Source organism: Merops nubicus, unplaced genomic scaffold (assembly GCF_000691845.1).
Source record: "Merops nubicus isolate BGI_N331 unplaced genomic scaffold, ASM69184v1 scaffold7237, whole genome shotgun sequence".
NCBI lineage: Eukaryota > Metazoa > Chordata > Aves > Coraciiformes > Meropidae > Merops > Merops nubicus.
The window spans coordinates 69,140-87,254 of NW_008618305.1; the positions used below are offsets into that span (position 1 = coordinate 69,140).

The 18,115-nt window shown below is 42.9% G+C and overlaps 1 pseudogene; it reads right to left on the bottom strand.

The window, feature by feature from the left end:
- Positions 1 to 6,109: 6,109 nt before the first annotated feature.
- LOC103775921 lies at positions 6,110 to 9,722 on the bottom strand (annotated as a pseudogene).
- Positions 9,723 to 18,115: the final 8,393 nt, after the last annotated feature.

Sequence of the window (18,115 nt, forward strand, 5' to 3'; positions counted from 1 at the left end):
TCCACAGATGCTGAGTATGATGCTGGGGATGAACCAGGGCCTGGGCAGCACAGACACTGCTCGAACTCGAGTTGTATTAACAAAGTGCAACAACTGAGCAATCAAGACTCCCTTGAAAATCTTACCCTGGGCCTAAAATGCACTTTGTAAAAGCTCTGGGCTGGGAACTGATCTCTTCCCTGCATGACTTCTAATTTGCTTTATGGCTGGAGGCAAGTCACTTAACTCCACTGTGCCTCAGTTTCATCACCTGTAATATAGGGGTAAAATATAAATATCTCAGAGCAGCTTACTAGCAGAAAGGGAAGTGTGAGAAAACTCCTGTAGGCAAGTGCTGCTGCCTTGTCTGTTAAGATAACTTCTCACTGATAAAAAGCATCCTGAAGCAAAGGGAAAAGGAAATTTTCAAAAAGATTTATTGCTTGAAACCCTTGCACAGTGCTTTTGTATGCCACTGTCTGCTAGGTTGTCTTCATTATTGCTGAAGCCATAAGTGACTGGGACAGCCTGGCTCAATCAGTGGAATATTGCCCCTTTGGGATCATCTGGGGCTGGAAATAAATCCCATAGTGCTTCCCTGCTTTGTACCACACCACCTTATTTTTCCTTGGTTCAACAGATCAGTTACAAGAGCAGAGGAGGAGTTTTTACCTTGCATGTACCCAGAGAAAGTGTTTTCTAGCCTCTGTCAGCTGCAGATCCAGGAGATCATTTTGCACAGCGTTTGGCACCATGAAAGTCCTTCAAAATCAGAGGAGAGATGTCATAAAATCACAGGGTGCTCTTGTAGAAATACAAAAACACCTTGTCGCAGATCCACTAACAAAATACAGACTCTGCCAGACTCATGGGAATTTTCTTGAAAGCACCCTGGGACGCAGCCAGCCAGCTAGTGCTGACTGGGGGCAAAGGAGAACCACACAGATTTTACCAGAACTGTTACAAGGGACAGAATGATTTTCCTAATCTTTTTTTCCCAAAAAGCTGATGGGTCTTGAGCAACAAGCTGGATGCAGTAAAGGGAGAGGGAAGGACTGAGTAACATGGTATCAGGTTTGCTCCCTTGGGTAGCCTGGAGTGTGCTGGAAATACAACTGTATGTAATGAAAACATATGTAGGAAGATATCTCCAGGAACTATACCTTCTGCCTTGCTTTATTAGGATTCACTATGGCATTTTCTGACTCTCCACAAATTTGTATTTCTTTCTTCTTCACCTTATCTTTTTTCACTACTTCACAAAGTAAAAGGAAATCCATAAAGTAATTTGGAAAGCACATCTTTCCCTTAGAAAAAACAAAACCAAAACCAAACCAAGCTCAGGACTTTGTTTTCCTCTTAAGAGTGAAGAGCATCACCAGTACTATAGCTTCCAGGCAACTGCCTCTCTTTTAGAAATCAGTGATATCAACCATTCTGGGGAGCAAAGAAACTGAGCAGAGATCTTAGGAGATAAAATACCTTTTAATCCAAATGCCTCTTAGGGTTCTGGCAATGATGAATTGAACATGTTCTGCATTATACTTGCCTGCAGCAACCCTGAAAAATCATGTTATCTCTGTGTACTTAAAAAAACCCCAGCATTTGAGTTTTTAATTTTATTTTGGAAAGACACTTAGCTAAGTGTTTGGCTTTACTTTTTCTCCCTCTGGGCATCGAAGTACAGCTCTGACTAAAGGCAGGAATGTGTTTTTTTCTCCTGCTTTAGGAGGCTTCCAACTCATTCTACTCCCCACTGCAGCACCCGACAGGCCAGGGTATCAACTCAGCAAGACACCTTAATCAAAAGTACTGCTCTTTTCCTCCCACTATTGAGAAAAAGGGCCTTGAAATACATTTTCTTTAGGGTAAACTTTATTTTTACCCTCCTAGACTTATTGTGTGGCCTTTACATTGAAGTGGCATCAGGTGACACCATTGAATGTCTCTACTGTCACAAAAGTGAACACATAAAGTATTTTCCTTTACATCTCTTCTCCTTGTCTGCTGGCAGGGAAAGGCAAATATAGTTTGGGGTGGGCAAGAATTCAATAGCAATGTGTTCATTTGTTTGCTGCTTTAAAGTTTAGGTTCACTCAACCTGCAATTGCAGAATAGAAAACATTGACAGTTGGAAGCAGTCCTTCAAAGTTTATCCTGCTTGCTTAGCCTCATCAGCAAAATGACAATATCAATCTGAGGTCTAAATGACTCAGAGGTGAGCTGGGGACTACCCTTTACTTTATGTGGTGGATCACTACTATACAGTTACACCGTACAGCCAATGCAGCAGCATCCAAACTGCACATACCATTGCACCTGGATAAAACTGGAGCCTTGTCTCACATCAGTGTCCAGCACAGACCTTGGAACAGTAGACTGTTCCCAAGCTATTTTAGCCTTTCTCTCTACTAGCTGTTTACCAAGTGATTCATTTTGATGCTACATGCAATCTGCTTCACTTTCTCTTCTGAGGTGTTCAGTATGACACAGAACTGCTCGTCAGGCAGCTAGATGCAGCTGGATTAGGACAGGTTTTGTGATTTATTTTTTTTTATTTTAATTTTTATTTTTTTTTACACAGAACATTACAATCCGTACTTTTTCTCTCTGGGAAGTTTGAGTACGAGGAGAGCCTTTTGCTTTCACTTCTAATGGCAACACATGATCTGGGGGGAAAAGGAAAAAAATTACTGATTGCCTTCATGGACAATTAAGGGTAGAAAATAGCCCTGCTGCAATCTGTGACAGCACGTGAGTCACTGAGAAGAATAAGATTTGACATGTCTGCAAAAGCAGTCATCAGTTCCAAAATTTCACCTTTAGTATCATCAGAGTTGACGTGCCCCTGAGAAGTTTACCTTACAAAGTTAGTCTCTTGGTTCCTCTGCGGTTGCAGGCAGAGAGCAGCTTGCTGGTAGGTACTTGAGTTGACATGATTGTCTTTGCAGATGGACCTACCAGAGACTTTTGACAGAAGCCTGGTTACTGGAGCTTAACTATGCTGTGAGTTAGCCTGCAATAGTGTAATAATTTCTGTAGCTGTGTTGTCACACAGTGTGCAGAGCTTGGAAGCCGTCTCCTGTTTACTGCAGTTGAAACACTTATCCTTGTTTCAGCAGTAAACTTAACAGCTGCTAAAAATAGAAGCTATTGAGATGTCACCCTTCAAAGTAAGCAAAAGGAATGAGTCGCATGAGATAATGATCTCTCAGTCCTGCAGAGCACCTGAGCAGTCCTCGAATGCTTTAAAAATGCCTGCATTGAAGTTGAGCTTTTCTTCTTTTCCAGACCCAGCCATGCCACCGGGAAACATGACTGCCCTCCTCCTGGAGGTTATTGCCCCACTAGTGAACTACAGCTCCCAGGAGCATTGTGTAATCTACCTGGCCACTTTAAAATCAGCTAGTTTAACCCAAACTAAATGAAGGGAGGTGGTGGATAAGCAGGTGAGGTAGGAAGAAGGCAGCCAAGCAGCAGTTACGTTAAGGGAAGAGAGGAAGAGCAGCAAAAAGGTAGCCCCTCTCCAAGTCACTAAAACTGTGAGACTCTCACTCTTGCTGTTAGAGATGGAAAGCCCTGAACACTTCCACTTCACAGTTTTTACCTTTTCCTGCTCCATTTTACATTGCATGTGTAGTTGTATTGAAGAGCTTCTGCTTGTGTGTGATAAGCTCAGCTTGGGCTTGAGAAGGAAGAGCTTCTGAGAACAAGAATTAAAAATGCTCTGAGAGAGGAAGAAAGATAATTTCCAATCCACTCCTTCAGATGTGTATGTGTAAGTGGTAGACACACCTTGTGCTTCCACTTATCTAGAAGAGGAATAGAATTTGTGCAGTTCATTTGTATTTTTTGCCCCTGTTGGAGAGCAGGGATGTTATGAATCTATGTCAGAAAAGATTTATTTCATTTGAATCACTTTCTGTGTTTCTGTAGCTTGCAGATTTGAATCAACCATGTGTACATGAAACCAGGTAACTTGACCATGATTAATCACCATCTAGTGGCAACCTGTAAAATTCAGACTTTGACAACAATACCGAAGAGGACAATCTAAAATAGAAAAAAGAACTTGTGACACTACTTCCAAAAGATGTATCTGACCGTTGAGCTGTTACCAAATAAGCTATTTGGAATAAGCACTAAACACTGTGGTGTAGTGTCATCATCTGTCCTACTTAGGTGTCCATGTGCACCATGTCAGGTGCCCAGGCTTTGCAGACAGCATGTTGGTTGCTGCTGGCCAGCTGCCTGCCCAGGGCTCCTGAGAGCTGTGGCAGCACAGCAGGACGAGCCCTGGCACCAGTGATGTTCTCAGGCACTACTTGTTTTGCTAGCAACCACATTACTGGCAACATACACCTAATAGCAGAACCTCGTGGTCAAAAGGGGCCTCCAGAGGCCAGTCAGGCTTGTGTTAATCTTGTTCAGTGTCTGACTAGTCTGTTCCTAGAGACATGGAGTGGTGGAGACTCCTTTTGTCCTTACCAGGGCTTCACCACTTGTCCTGAGAGAAAGTCCTTCCTGATATCTGCCCTTGAGGGGTTTGAGTACCATTTGGGTTTCTGTTCAGTTCCTTCCCCTTGGGACATTTTGGTGAGTGCCCTTACTGTGCTCCTCTTATCTGCCTTCCCTGAAGGGCAGCCTCCAAGGCTGCACATGGTGCTCAGCTGGGAGGGTAACAGTGCTGCAAAGGGTATAAGGGCTGCCACACAGATCTCACACATGATATTCTTGTTTATACATCACAGCACTGCATCTGCCCTTTCTGCCACAGCAGATGATGCCAGCCTACTGAAACTGTTGGCTCCTGTCCAGCCTGTGATTCAGAGTAATCACAGATCTTTCTCTGCCAAACTACTACCTAAATAAGGTTGGGGTGTTTTTTTCTCCTTTTGTGTTTGCACAGTTCATTATTTCTACTTAAACACAGAACTTTGCACCTGTCACTGTCTAATAGCATCCTGTGTTTTTTCAGACCACAGTTGCAATTCGTCAACCTAAATTTGTCCTCTCAGCTTCATGTCATCTGCAAATATAATAACCAGACATAATTCATCATCCAATTTGTTAATGAAAACACTAAACATCCCTAAACCCAGGACAGACTGGTCAAAACTCAGTGGCTGCCTCTACTCTGATAGTAAATTACTAGTATCTCTACTCTGAGAGCAACACTGTAACTAGCAACAATGGTTTCTTCCAGACTGTTTCCTTAGCTTACACACAAAAGTGTCATCCCAGACAGTGTCAAAACTTCTTCTGGAGTCAAGATATATGACATCATCTTTTCCCTCATCTATGAGCTTGTTAATTTGTTTTAGTAGGCAATTATAACGATCTGGGATTGTACATAGCTGATAGATCTATACTGGCTGGCACTCACCTGTGTTCATCTTCTGCACACTTACCATCTGATTGTCTGTTTCAGTAATTCTCCGAGGTGGACATTAATGTGACTGCTTACTCCTTGTTCCTCCATTTTTAACATATCTCTCTCTATATATATATCCTTGTATCTCCCTCTCTCTCCTTCTTTCCTTGTGTTCTCCATGTATGTCCTCCTCTGACACTCACCTCATCCTCCCCAATGCCAGCTCTGAGACTTCACCGTTCAGTTCCTCAGTCTCCTATGCTGATGTTCATCAGGTCCATCTAATTGGTAAACATCTGATTTACCTAGGTGCTTTCTAAGTATGTAATTCTGTGGTTTCAGCAACCATGACAGTACCTGCTGCTTTTGGCTTGGGCTGTACAAAGCACTACATGAGTGACAACACTGAAATCAATGGAAGTTGTTCCTGTGTCCAAGCTCTCCATGTTTCTGTAATTAACCACAAAGCGTGGAGTGAGAGAACCCTGTGTTTCCCAAATGTCTTTGGAAACAGTCTGGTTGGGTGTTTTAAATTTCACCTTCGAGTTGGCTTATGATCTTTTCTTTTCGCTCCTTTTTTTGGCTGCTAAGAGAAGCATACAGACACATGCTCCTCACACAGTTTTTTGACAAGTGCTCTACTGCAGGGAATGGGTGAAGCTAGCTGCAGGAGCTTACAGCACCAAAGCCATCCTGGATTCTTTGGGGTTTTATTCAAGGGATTCCTTCATAACTTTAATGTGATTTCTGACTTGGTCATGTCATTGTTGCTCCCGGGCTGCTGGTGTATTTGCCCCACTTACACCCTGAAAGAGAGAGCGTGGCCTGCTGGAAGTTACCTCCAAACATGACAAATTAATAGGTTGCCACATGTGTTGAGTGCAGCCAGTATTGGCGGAGTGGATTTGCTTCTCCACATGGCAGAGGACTGAAGACAACCAGCATTGAACCCAAGTTAAGTGAAAGATGTGGAAAGGGAGGAAGCACACACAGAAGACCACCAAGAGGATGACAGCGAGTCTCCAAGCCTACTGTGTGTAGCAAGCCCACGTGTGGGGCCTGGGAGCCAAGGTGCAAATAATGAGCAGGTAGCACAGAGTCACTGTCAGCAAGGGCAAGAAGAAGGTCAGGCTGGTAAGCAGCCAGTTATACCACTTAATTGTGCCCAGGTTTTCAGAGCTTGTAAGGTCAAGACATAAGGATTTGTTTTGTACCTCTTTTGAGGAGATCAAGAAGCTGATGGGGCTGGCAGCTGTCAGTGAGAACATCTAAATGTCTGCACAAGGCATCACTGCCCACCACTTCCTCTGGATGTGGAAGAACTTCATAAGGTGGACAATCACCATGTAGAGGAAAGCACTGCGGAAGGTGAGGAGGACAATGCTGTTGTACAAGTTGAAGTGGAAGCTGAAGCAGATGAACTTGCAGGTGAATTCACTAAAGATCTAGTGTTCCCTGCTGGCATAGTAGTGTGTCAGGACGGGAAGGCTGGTGAGGTAGAGTAGGTCTGCCAGTGCCAGGTTCAGCATGATTATGGTGGTGCTCTTCCAAGGCCTCATCTTGAAGCTGTAAACACCAACTGCATTGACATTTACTGGGAAGCCTATCAAGAAGATGATGGTATACATAATGGGGTGGTAAAAAGTTTTCAGAATGACTCCCACACCAGTGCAGCTGGGAAAATCACCTTCAGTGTCTTGCCAGGTGGTGGAGTTGGCTAAGTCATCATTTGTTGTGTTCGTGTTTTTTTCCTTTGCATTTAAGAGAGAGAGAAATCCTTAGTGTTGACTGACAGATAAGAACTTCTTGTAGCCCGTTAGAAATAACCAATAATCAGGTCTTTTCTTTCAACTTCTTGTCAGTGTCTCTGTTCAAGTGCCTTTATTGAATAAGGAAGGCCTCGCTGCCTTGATGAGAACTGATGTTGAGCTACAGGTTTTTTATCATACTGATACAGAGATCCATTTTTATTTTAAAATACGTATTTTCAGGGAAGGGTCTGCACAGGCACAATGAAGATGCAATATAAGGGATTCCCAGCCCCACAGTGTGTGATGTGTGTCCCCTAGTATATAAAGGTCACTTTCTGCTCTCATCAGGGGTCAGGTGGAGCAGAAGGACAGACAAGTTACATTCTGCTACTGACCAAAGGTGTAGAGAGGAATGGCCAGAACATAATGGCTCCATAAAGGCTATTTTACACCCTTGCTAATTAAGTGGAAAGCAGGGTGGATGATGAAATGTTTTCATATTCTTTTTGATACTGGAGTTGGTTAACATTTTTCTCCTTGCTCCTTGGAAACAAGAGCTAGAGGAATACTTCATTCTTTTAGTTCATTAACAAGATTGATATTGCAAAGAAATAGGTTATTTTTAGGCTTGTCATTAGCTGCTCTGTAAATTTCTATCCCTGTGAAATTTTTTACTGGTGTTTTGCTTTGATAGTAGTCTTAGAAGTTTTCTGCAACATCAGTATAAACATCCAACTTTGGAAAGCAGCTATTTGCAAGATACAATATGGGACTTGAGCAGGATTCAAGGGAAGTAAAGATAGCCCCGTATATAGTCTCTACAACTGAAAATACGGGGCCACGGAAGCACATGGCAAATAACTGCTAACATGGCATCCAGTAAGTTCATTTGTGTGAAGGTCTTCTTTCTTTTAAAGTGGAGTAAATGTTTTGATGGAAAAAAAAATTATTAAATCTCTAGAGTAATTTTTTCCAGAGGAACACAAGTTCTTACAGAATGATGCCTATCATCAAATTTCTGTGGCCTGGATCTGTTAAAAGGGATCATACTGAATCACTGCTTCTATTTTTTGCTCAACTGAATTTTCTTGGTGTAGCTTCTACCCTCACTCACTTGTGAGATCTCACAGAGACAGGTTCCAGGATTTGAATTTAAATTTGTGTAGAACATTTGGTTCAAACATATTTCAAACACTTTGAAAACTGAAGCTGGAGCTTGAGGAGACGCGTGCCAAACTCTGGCGTTTGTTTTTAAAGAGCAAAACAGCTTCAAAACTTTTAATGGTTTGTCTCATCCCCTATACCTGGGGATGGTACAGGGGATGCTTTGGATAAACCCAGTGGCTCTAATTCAGTTAAGAATTAATGCAGTGATACCATTGTCCCCAAAGAAACTTGAAGTCTGTGGAGTGGGTGATGGGTAACCAGGCCAACAGGATATAGGACTATCAGCAGCTTTTTTCCCCTAGGGTCTGGAGAGGAAATGCCTATGATGGCTGACCAGCGTGGCAGTGGGGCTCAGCCACTGCAGTCCCTGCTGGCAGCCACGCGCCCTCAGGTGCTTTGGGAACTGTCCCCTTTGCTGGTGGTGAGGGGTCTGATAGGGATGGATTTGGGTCCAGGAACTCCCTCACAGGCCAAGCTGCCCCCAAAGCCCTGCACTGATTGGAGAAATGGAAACTGGGGACAAGTGTTGTATGAGAAGCACATGGATGTGGGCTCTTGGTTCAGAACTACCCTGAGATTACATCCAACCTAACAGGTTACCACAGGGACCAAAGAAAGGAGACAGCAAGTCTTTGCTGTTGGCCTTATTATTTTGCTGTCTGAATTATAAATAGAATTTAGACAAAACTTAAATCTAATTAAGGAACAGTTTGTACTGTGGCAGATTTTATCACACTAAGTAATTGGCCATAATGGGACTTCTGCAGCCCAAGCTGAGGGCAAATGATATATGCTGCAGACACATAATGAACTTTAAATAAATTATCCAAGAGCATAACTCGTAATAAAAGGGAACTAGATTATTGAAATAGGAACCTTATTTCAGTCTTAACAGTGGAGTCACTGCTCCATTTCGTGGCATTCTTTACTGTAACCAATTGATTTGAGTCACTTTAAAAAATGTGATTGCATGTCTTTAATTGCAGTCACGTATAAGGGAAACTTGTCTGCTCCTGCATTGAGATAATATAATTAGAGCCTGATGGAAATAAAAGTCAAATGGCTGCAGCCATGGCAAAGTAACCTAATGCCTGTAATTGGACTATATTTCACAGAGATGTGTTGTGGAATAAATTGAACGGGATTTGGCTCGCAGTGTTCAACTCTTCCACTGGCTCAGATTTAGGAGACACACATGAGGTATCTAAGGATGGAGATGTGAGCCCTCCGTCCCTTACCCTTTTAATTCAGAGAGGTATCTTCATGCAAAGGGAGCATGTGGATTTAACCTGAGTATTGGATGCATCCCACATACATTTGTTCCATGCTTCCATCATCCTGTAGCCCTTTCCTTACCTCTCTCCATTTCTTCCTGCCTCTGAGTTCATACCTTTAAGTAATAATATTAATTTTACCTGTAAGTCCTTGGTGTTGTCTTCTCTCCTCTTCATAGCTGGTTTCTTAAATACCCTACTCCACCTGGCAGAGTTTGCTTTTAAATTCCACAGGCTGTGTAGTGACTGGGAAAGCAACAGGAACCCACCCGAGCTATTGGGCAGGTCTGGGGCATGCAACACATACCTCTGCTCTCAGGTCTCTGAAAGGCAAAGGCGGCGTGGGCTCCACGGTGTTGAGCAGGAGCAGCTCGGACCACTCTTGCCTAGCCTCTGTGGGCTAGCAGCAGGGCCAAGCTGGTGTCACCTGTCCTCTGGTCTCACAGGCTGTGTGGACCTGCCCTGTGTCACTCACAGAATTGTTCGGGGCTGCCTGTAACCTGACTGGTTTGGCTGGAGCAGTTTGTTTTGGGCTATTCCAGCCCTCGGTGAGGTAGGCAGGCCAGCAGTACTCGGGCAGGGAGAAGCAGCACCACCACAGTGCCCACCCAAAGGAATATCTGCTCCCTGAGTGACAGAGCACAGTACAGGAGAGGTGGGTGATGGGGGAGAGCAGGGGTTCAAACTGGCAGGGGCTGTCCTGCAAAAGGCTTGGCTCATGCAGGAGCTGAGACTGCCCTCCTCGAGAACCTTGCTCAAGGAGGGCAATGGTGTCTGTGGTCTCCAAACTGGGAGCTTGGTGGGACCAGCTGACCCTTCTGTAAGGAGGGACTTGGCTCTGAGAAGAGCAGAGGCTGTGCAGTTGGAGCACAAGCAGAGTCTTGTGGCTGGGAGAAGTATCTAAGACCATGTGCCTGTGAGGGCAACCTGGCTGTAGGAGGGATTTGCTGGAGAAAAGGATTGCATGGCTCTGCCAGAGGAGTTACATGGCTAATACACTTATTACATGGCTAATACACTTTTATGCTGGCGTGGTTTGTCCAGAGGTCAGAGGAATCAAGAAACCTAAGAAGGAAGTCAAACTATGTGCTGCCTTTGCATATGGTTCGGAAAAACGCCCAGCCTGCTGTGTGCTCTGGAGCATTTTATAGTCCTCAGATATCCAGACAATAACGCAGGAGACAGACGAGCGCTTCTTTGAACATGGTGGCCAACCCTCAAGAAGAGGCTAGGAGAAATCTCCTCTCCCTTTGGAGAGGGAAGGGACAGCACAGGCACCTTCTGAAGTGTCCTCCAACAAGGATTTTACTTCCTTTGCACAGGGAGCTGAGAGAAGCATGGGTCCACCCAGAGGTGCTAGCATAATTAGAGTGTGGAAATTAAAGACTTTATGGGTTGACTTAGGTTTCCAGTGCTAGCTAAGACTAGGACATTGTGGAGATCTCTTACAGAGTCAGTATTTACAGGTTTTGCTTGACCTTCTCTCCACCTTCCTTTTCAAGAGGTTTTGATTCTTGGGCTAACTGTGCTCCTTTGACTTTCATCTTGTTTCAAAGCAATGATCCTCACACCAGTTTCAGGATTCTCTTCCTCTCTTTCCCCCCCCCCCCCCCCAATAAGAAAGCACTTTCAAAAGAATAAGCATTCCAAATTTGATTTTTAATCAAATATTTGCAAACTTCTGTGAACAGGTAGGAAAGTTATTATCTTGAGAGTGAAATCTTTAGATGAGGCTGAAAAGAACTTGTATGTTTTCCAACATTGAACTTAATTTCAGATCTCTTTGAAGCTATTATTTACTTTCTCAGGATGATAAGAGCTGTGAATTGGGAAACATGAACTCTTATGTACTGCATAATGTAACAGTGAATCAGGCTCAAATTAATTAGTAAATATAACTTTTAAAATTATGCATAACTGTCCTGTTTCTCTATATGATGCTTTCAGTATTTGCCATCTTCACGTGAATGACTTTCAGTTTACTATTTGTACATAATCTGTTCTCCTTAACTTTCTGGTCTAAGTTTGGCCACATCAACCTTGAACATGAACATTACTTTTGGACTTCTAAATACAAATATTCACAAACAAAGTGACAGTTGTCAACACATCCCTGAGTAACAGCTGATGGGAGCCACCTCTGTTTATAGAAAGGGCTGAAATAACTGTTAACAATTTTTCTTTACAGTAATGTCAGTACTCTGCATCATGGAAATTTTACATTCTGCAAAGTGCAAAAACATCCTTTGCAAGGGGCATATGAGGAGTCATGGCAAGACCACAGGCACAAAACCATACATTCTCAGGAGTCCCAGTTTATCCAGTTTATTCCTACACACAAAGATGAATAACTTTCTGCATTTCATCTCTAAGTTTCTGTCAATGTATACAGGACATCAAGTTCATTGCTCAGGTCTTTGGTTTTTTTTTCATTAATTGTTTGATACTTTCCTGCTCTTGTATGGTATTTCTGAGATTGAATGATTGCTCTGGCATTGTGACTCAAATCATATTAAAACAGGAGGGTTACTTGAATACTTCATCTCAAGCTTAGTGATTGTAGGTTACAAAAGGAATTTGAAAAATTGTGAGGACGTGGAAAAGAGCTTCAGGAATGAATGGATTACTGGGAGATGTTGTGACATGCCTTGAGAGACTTTTGAGGCTTTAGGGATTCTCTCTGATTATTCAAGAACAGATTTAAAGGGAAATGGATGATAGCCATGATCACATCCACGGGAAGAGACACCTGGCATCAACAAGGCTGGAGTTATGACAACCCAGACTGGCAGAGAAGCACAAGTATTTCTCAGCGAGGATGGGTCTAAACCAAATCCCTGCAGTAATATGGCAGATTCTTCAACTTTGGAATTTTTAAAGCAACACTGATTGTCTTTTGCATAAATATTGGTACAGATGCAGAACAGCATGAGAGGATATTGTCATGCAATGTTGCAGGAGAGATTCATAGGTTTTAAAGGCTAGAAGGACTTCTAGAAAACCCAGCCTAACAGGTTGTGTTCCCAAGGCCTTGTATGCCCAAGGCCATAGGATTTGGCTCAGAATTCCTAGTAACTTGCATTTAGTACTTTTTTTCTTTTTTTATTAGGAGGACAATCTTGAAGAGAGAGGGAGAATCTTCTTATACCTTTGACAGTTTGTTCTAAAGTTGCATCATGCCCATAGTTGAAATCATGACCTTAGACTTTAATATGATTCTCTAGTTTGTGCTTCCAGCCTTTCAACTTCTTCATATGTGTCTCTGCTGTAAGAAGAGAGAAGCCCATTTAGCAGTGGCTGGTTTTGGTATTCCTTCTTACCGTAACTGGAGCACCAAGTGATGATTGTGGGCAGTCTCTCTCCTACAAAGGGAAGGGAGGAGAGAAGAGATCATTGCATCTCTGTCCTCTTGAAAAAAATCTAGAAATGGAGAAAATCTTCCACTCCACCACCATGGTGGAAGGGTAAGAATGTAAATGTCCTGGGCTAGGAAACCATCATCCAGGGTCAGAAAGGCAGAGAGAAGAAGAATGACAATAAATGGAGACTAGAAATCACAATAAAAAAAAAAAACCACTTCATTCTGCTGCTACACCAGCAATAACACAACAAGAAATGTATTATTCTTCCCCCTTTTATCATACAGAGCAGTGAAGTCATGCAGCAAAACAACCTCTGCCATGCAATGTCAGCAAGGAAAGCCTCCATAATGTAGGACCTTGGAGTATCTCTCCTGCTTTTCAGGTCTGCCTATGCTCTGCTACATTGCCTTCAGCTTGCTTCCAAAACGTGTGTCATGATAAAATACCTGAAGACGATCCAGTTGTCAGAGAATGACTCCTTCTGTCAGAAAATAAATGGGAACGCACTGGAGTCTTTTCCAGCAAAACCTAGTCATTTTTTATCCTAGGAAAGAGGTTTTCTTAAACAATTCAGTTAGCTTCAATTCTTCACTCAAATTTAGATGTTCCCTAGCATATATTTTTACACAAATTCCACGTAATCCATTGCATAATCTCCCTATCTGTAGTTCTGAACCACTTTCGTGCTGTATAAATACTTTCTTTAAACTTGCTCTGACCTCGACATGATGTTTTGGGTCCCTTGTAACTGAAGACTTCAAATACATTATCTATCTTTGATTTCGTGTTGACTGATTGGAGGTTTTCAAAAGTATTAGGGGCATCAGCAGGCATTGGATACTAATTGTGCTTGATTCCTCTAATAAATCTCCTCTTCTGATTTAACTGGCTGCATATATCCTTCCTCCTGCGTTGCTCCTCAGTCTCTTTCCAACAGAGAGTTTTTATACTTACTATGGAGATATTTTAAAGGCCTGACATTGAAGTGCATTCACCAATTGTTATCATGGTGATTTAAAACATCCACAACACACGCATATATTTTCATTCACACCCACAGTTTTTCCTTTGGGAAAAAAACTTTCCTTTTCCTGTGATTCTGCACAGGATTCCCAGGGTGCAGCTGTCCCGTGAGAGTTGGCAGCTTGGCAATTTTCACCACTGAGGCACATACACCACACATTCTTCCTGCCATTCATTCCTCTTCCTGCACTGAGAACTTTCTTTCCTGCACTCAATGGGAAACTCAGACTGTTAAAATGTGATGTTAATACCTCAGTCTTTTTGTCTTGGTCTAATGTTTGCCCCCAGAGAGTACTGGTGTGCCTGCAGGACCTAGCAGGGTAGATGGGTGCACCCCAGATGAATGCACACCCTTCCTGTGCATGGCAACTCTGCAAGTCAGACACGCATGTGCCAAAGACATATGTTCGTTGCCAGTGTATTTTCCCACATTTTGTAATTGTTTATTGGACTGAAACAAAAAAAAATATATTGAAGAAAGCCTAAAAAGCCTGTAGACCTTTGAACAACAGGACATGCAATTGGTGTAATAAGCCTTTATTTATAGCACTTTTTCTTTCTTTCAGTTTTAGTTGGATTGCAGTGCTATGGCAAATGAGACAACCACTGGAGAACACACACATATTCCAGGCATGGGTTATCATATCATAGTTGGTGGCCCATGATCTGCGTCATGAACTAGAAGCTCATGCTTAGTTTCATTCTCTGCTTTCACTTCAGTTTTCAAGAGTTTGACTTCTATTTTCTGTCTCTAGAATGACATTGAGTAAATCCTTCTCCCTTGTTTGCATCATAACCCATTGAAGGTTTCTCTTATCTCTCAGGGTGTGTGTTTTGCCAGGGGTGGATGTTACTGATGGATCTTTCTACAGCTCAGCTGAGTATCCCAAAGTTATTTCCTTACTCCCCTTCCCTTTATTGGGTTTTTAGTGTGAGTTACCTGTATAACCAGTTCATGCAAGTCAAGGGTGAATCTGATGCTTTTTTTTAGCTGCTGAGGTCATGTTTAGGCAAAACAAGATCAGTATGAATGTGGAAAGGCAAAAAGGAGCGAGTGGTGGCCAACAGAGAGTCAGGGAAGTGAAGCATGGAGCTCACTGGAAAAGGAGGAAGATGAGGCTCAAGAAGCCCATGAGATCTCAGCTCACCTTTGCCCTTATGTCCTTTCACTGGAAGACAAGAACAAAACACTTGTATATGACATCCATGTCCAGTGCAGATGCCAGTTACCAAACACTGAGCACACACAGTGCAAGAGCTGGTACAGCTCTAGGTGTGACAGTCACCTCACGTCAAACATTTCTTAGTCCTCAGCAGTGCCTGAGCCACTCTTCTAGGTCTGCATATTTTCCTCCTTGCATGCTCAGCTGGCACATGGGCCAGCTGGTGTTCACAAAGGGCTGTGTCTTCCCGTACTCTCTCTGTTGCTGCTTTTTTTGCAGTGAAAAGCTGAAAATGTCATCCAGTCAAATTTTGTGGGAAGAATTTGGAAAGCATGGCAAAAGAACTCTTTTCTCCATCAAGACAGCTGTGTGGTAGAATAGGATACCTCAAGAGGCTGTGCAGGTGCCATCCTTGGAAAATTTAAGCTGGACACAGCCCTGAGAAACCTGGTTTGAAACTACTGCCAACCCTGCTCTGAGCAGGTGGTTGCACTGGGGGCCTCCTGATGTCCCTTCCAGCCTCCTAGATTCCAGGATCTTATGATCCTCTGAAGTCTGCAAGCTATAAAAGTCAGGGGTAAGATCAAAGAGCCATCATTTCAAGAGACAGAAGTATCTAAGTATCCTAAGTGTTGCTTAATCTGATTTCTAATAAATTGTCGAGCTTCCCTGTCACAGGAACACTTTCTCTCAGGCTTGCGTGGTGGAACGAGGCAAGGAGTGCACACAAATTCTGGTGGGGAAGCTTTGATACCTGCCGTCACAGATGAGGTTGTAACCCATTTTCAATATCAAAATGCTTCAGCATTCAAACGGCATGTATGACTTGAGTATGATTTCACAGCCCAGATTCTTACTCCCTATAGACTCCTCTTCAAAATGAAAGAGGATTTGGCCCTCTGGTTACATACCCACAAATCCTGAGAGCTTTCACCTTTTTGATTCATTGGTTTTGAGCTGCTAGTACTGCTCTTTTTCATACAAGCCCTAGCCTTGGTACTAACAACTCCAAAAAATTTTTGTTCATCAACCACAAGTTTGGGTGATTTGCTAATTTTTCCGAAAATACTGACTCTCACTCATTTCAATTGACAATACAGACAGAACACCTGAGAGTAGAAATGTGCAGAGTCCACCTCCACCAGTGTCCTTGTGACCCAGGGAGGCCAGGGACAGCCATCAGGAGAGCAATGCATCAGCTCTGCAGCTGCTGGCCGTGATGGACAGTAGATGTCACTCCTGCCTAACCTATAGAGATTGGTTCCTCCACAGAAAGGATGGGTCCTTTAGAAGTGTGGATGGGGTAAGGGGGAGTGAGGGAATTATAACTGCTACTGAGTGAAAGACTTTTTTTTCACATAAAAAGGTGTCTACATAGAAAAATACAGCTTTTATGGAGTCATAGAATGGTTTGGTTTGGGAAGGACATTTAGAGATTATCTAGTCCAACCCCTCTGCCCTGGGCAAGAACATCTTACATCTTCCACTAAATCAGGTTGCTCAAAGCCCCATGCAACCTCACCATGAACACATCCAATGATGGGGCATTGCCAGCTTCTCTGGGAAACCTGTTCCAGTGTTTCACCATCCTCATCATAAAGCAGTTTTAAGTTTAAAATCACTGCCCTTTGTCCTGTCACTATAGGCCCTGGTAAAACCTCTCTCATCTTTCTTACAAGGCATCTTTAAGTACTGAAAGGCTGCAATAAGGTATCTATAGAGCCTCCTCTTTCCTATGCAAGATGCTGAATCCACATCTTGTTCTGAATCCTTAAAGAAAGGGATATGGAATCCTTAACAAAAGATATATTTCTGGGTTATTTTTGGTACAGGGTTGTGTTTTTTTTTTTTAACTCAGCTTTTTCCATGTCTGTTGGGGGACTGCTAAATTATGAAGAACTGTCCATCTCACCAAAAACTTGCCATTTTGATACATAAATCAGTGGAAACTTGATAGTAAATTTAGGAACTGAGGGGCTGAAGGAGTATTTCTTGGCCATTTGTCTTAGAGGTGGAGAACAAACCAAACCCACTCTAATACCTGTGATAATGTCTGACAGCTGAAGGCTGCCACCCTGGGCCATGCAGGCAAAGCCTTTGTTCCTCTGCTCAAAACCTCTCTGGGAGCTGTACAACCACCTCACCACACTTACCCCTGAAGCACCAAGGGCTGGAGCTCTCAAAAGGCTGTAAAGAAATTCATACCACATTCATGTGTGTCACTATGCCTCACTTGGTTTTTAATAAAATGCTCAAAGTCCCTTTGAGTGTCTTGGGAGACCAAACCAGTGCCCAAGCAGGGATAAAAAGCCTGCAAAGTTGCAACCTCTGGGTCCACTTGTGCTACTTGGTCTTTTCTTTAGGTCTGGTTTTAGAAGAATCTTTGAAAAGCTAAGATTTATAAAATTAGAGTGTTGTTAATAACCCTAGTGAAGACCATGACAGGGATCTATGTCATTCTGGCAGTTCTTGAATTTCTTCAGAGGAAGTACAGCTTCTTTCATAACAGCAAGCCACATCCACCTAGGAGATCATGCAAGAGGATGGTAATATATTTGGAGAAAAAAAAAAATCTCTGGCAACTGTACAATTCTAATTAAATCAAGGGCTTTAGGTAACATGAAGGGAAAACTCATAGATCCAGCCATTTACATTATTTGGGAATTGTACTTGGTTGAGAAGGACAGTTTGGAAATAGGATGCTGTCATGGGCAAGTCACAGAGAACAACAGCCTGCAGTGGCCCTGGATAACTAAGGTTTATTTAAGAAAGAGTGAGATGAGTTTTAGTCTGTTTTCTGAGACACTCACTCCCTCACTGACCTCAGCACAACAAAATCAGGTTGATTCATGCCCTGCTGCTGCTCTTTCTTAACAGTCTCAGGCATTATGGGCAACAAGTTATCTCTTCTCCTGCACATTCCGCCACTACCAGGTTATTCCTTCAGGCAAGATCTTTGCCCCCCTTTCTTTTTCTTTTCCCAGGCTCCCTTCTTTCTGGGACTGCTATTTCATTTTGGGAA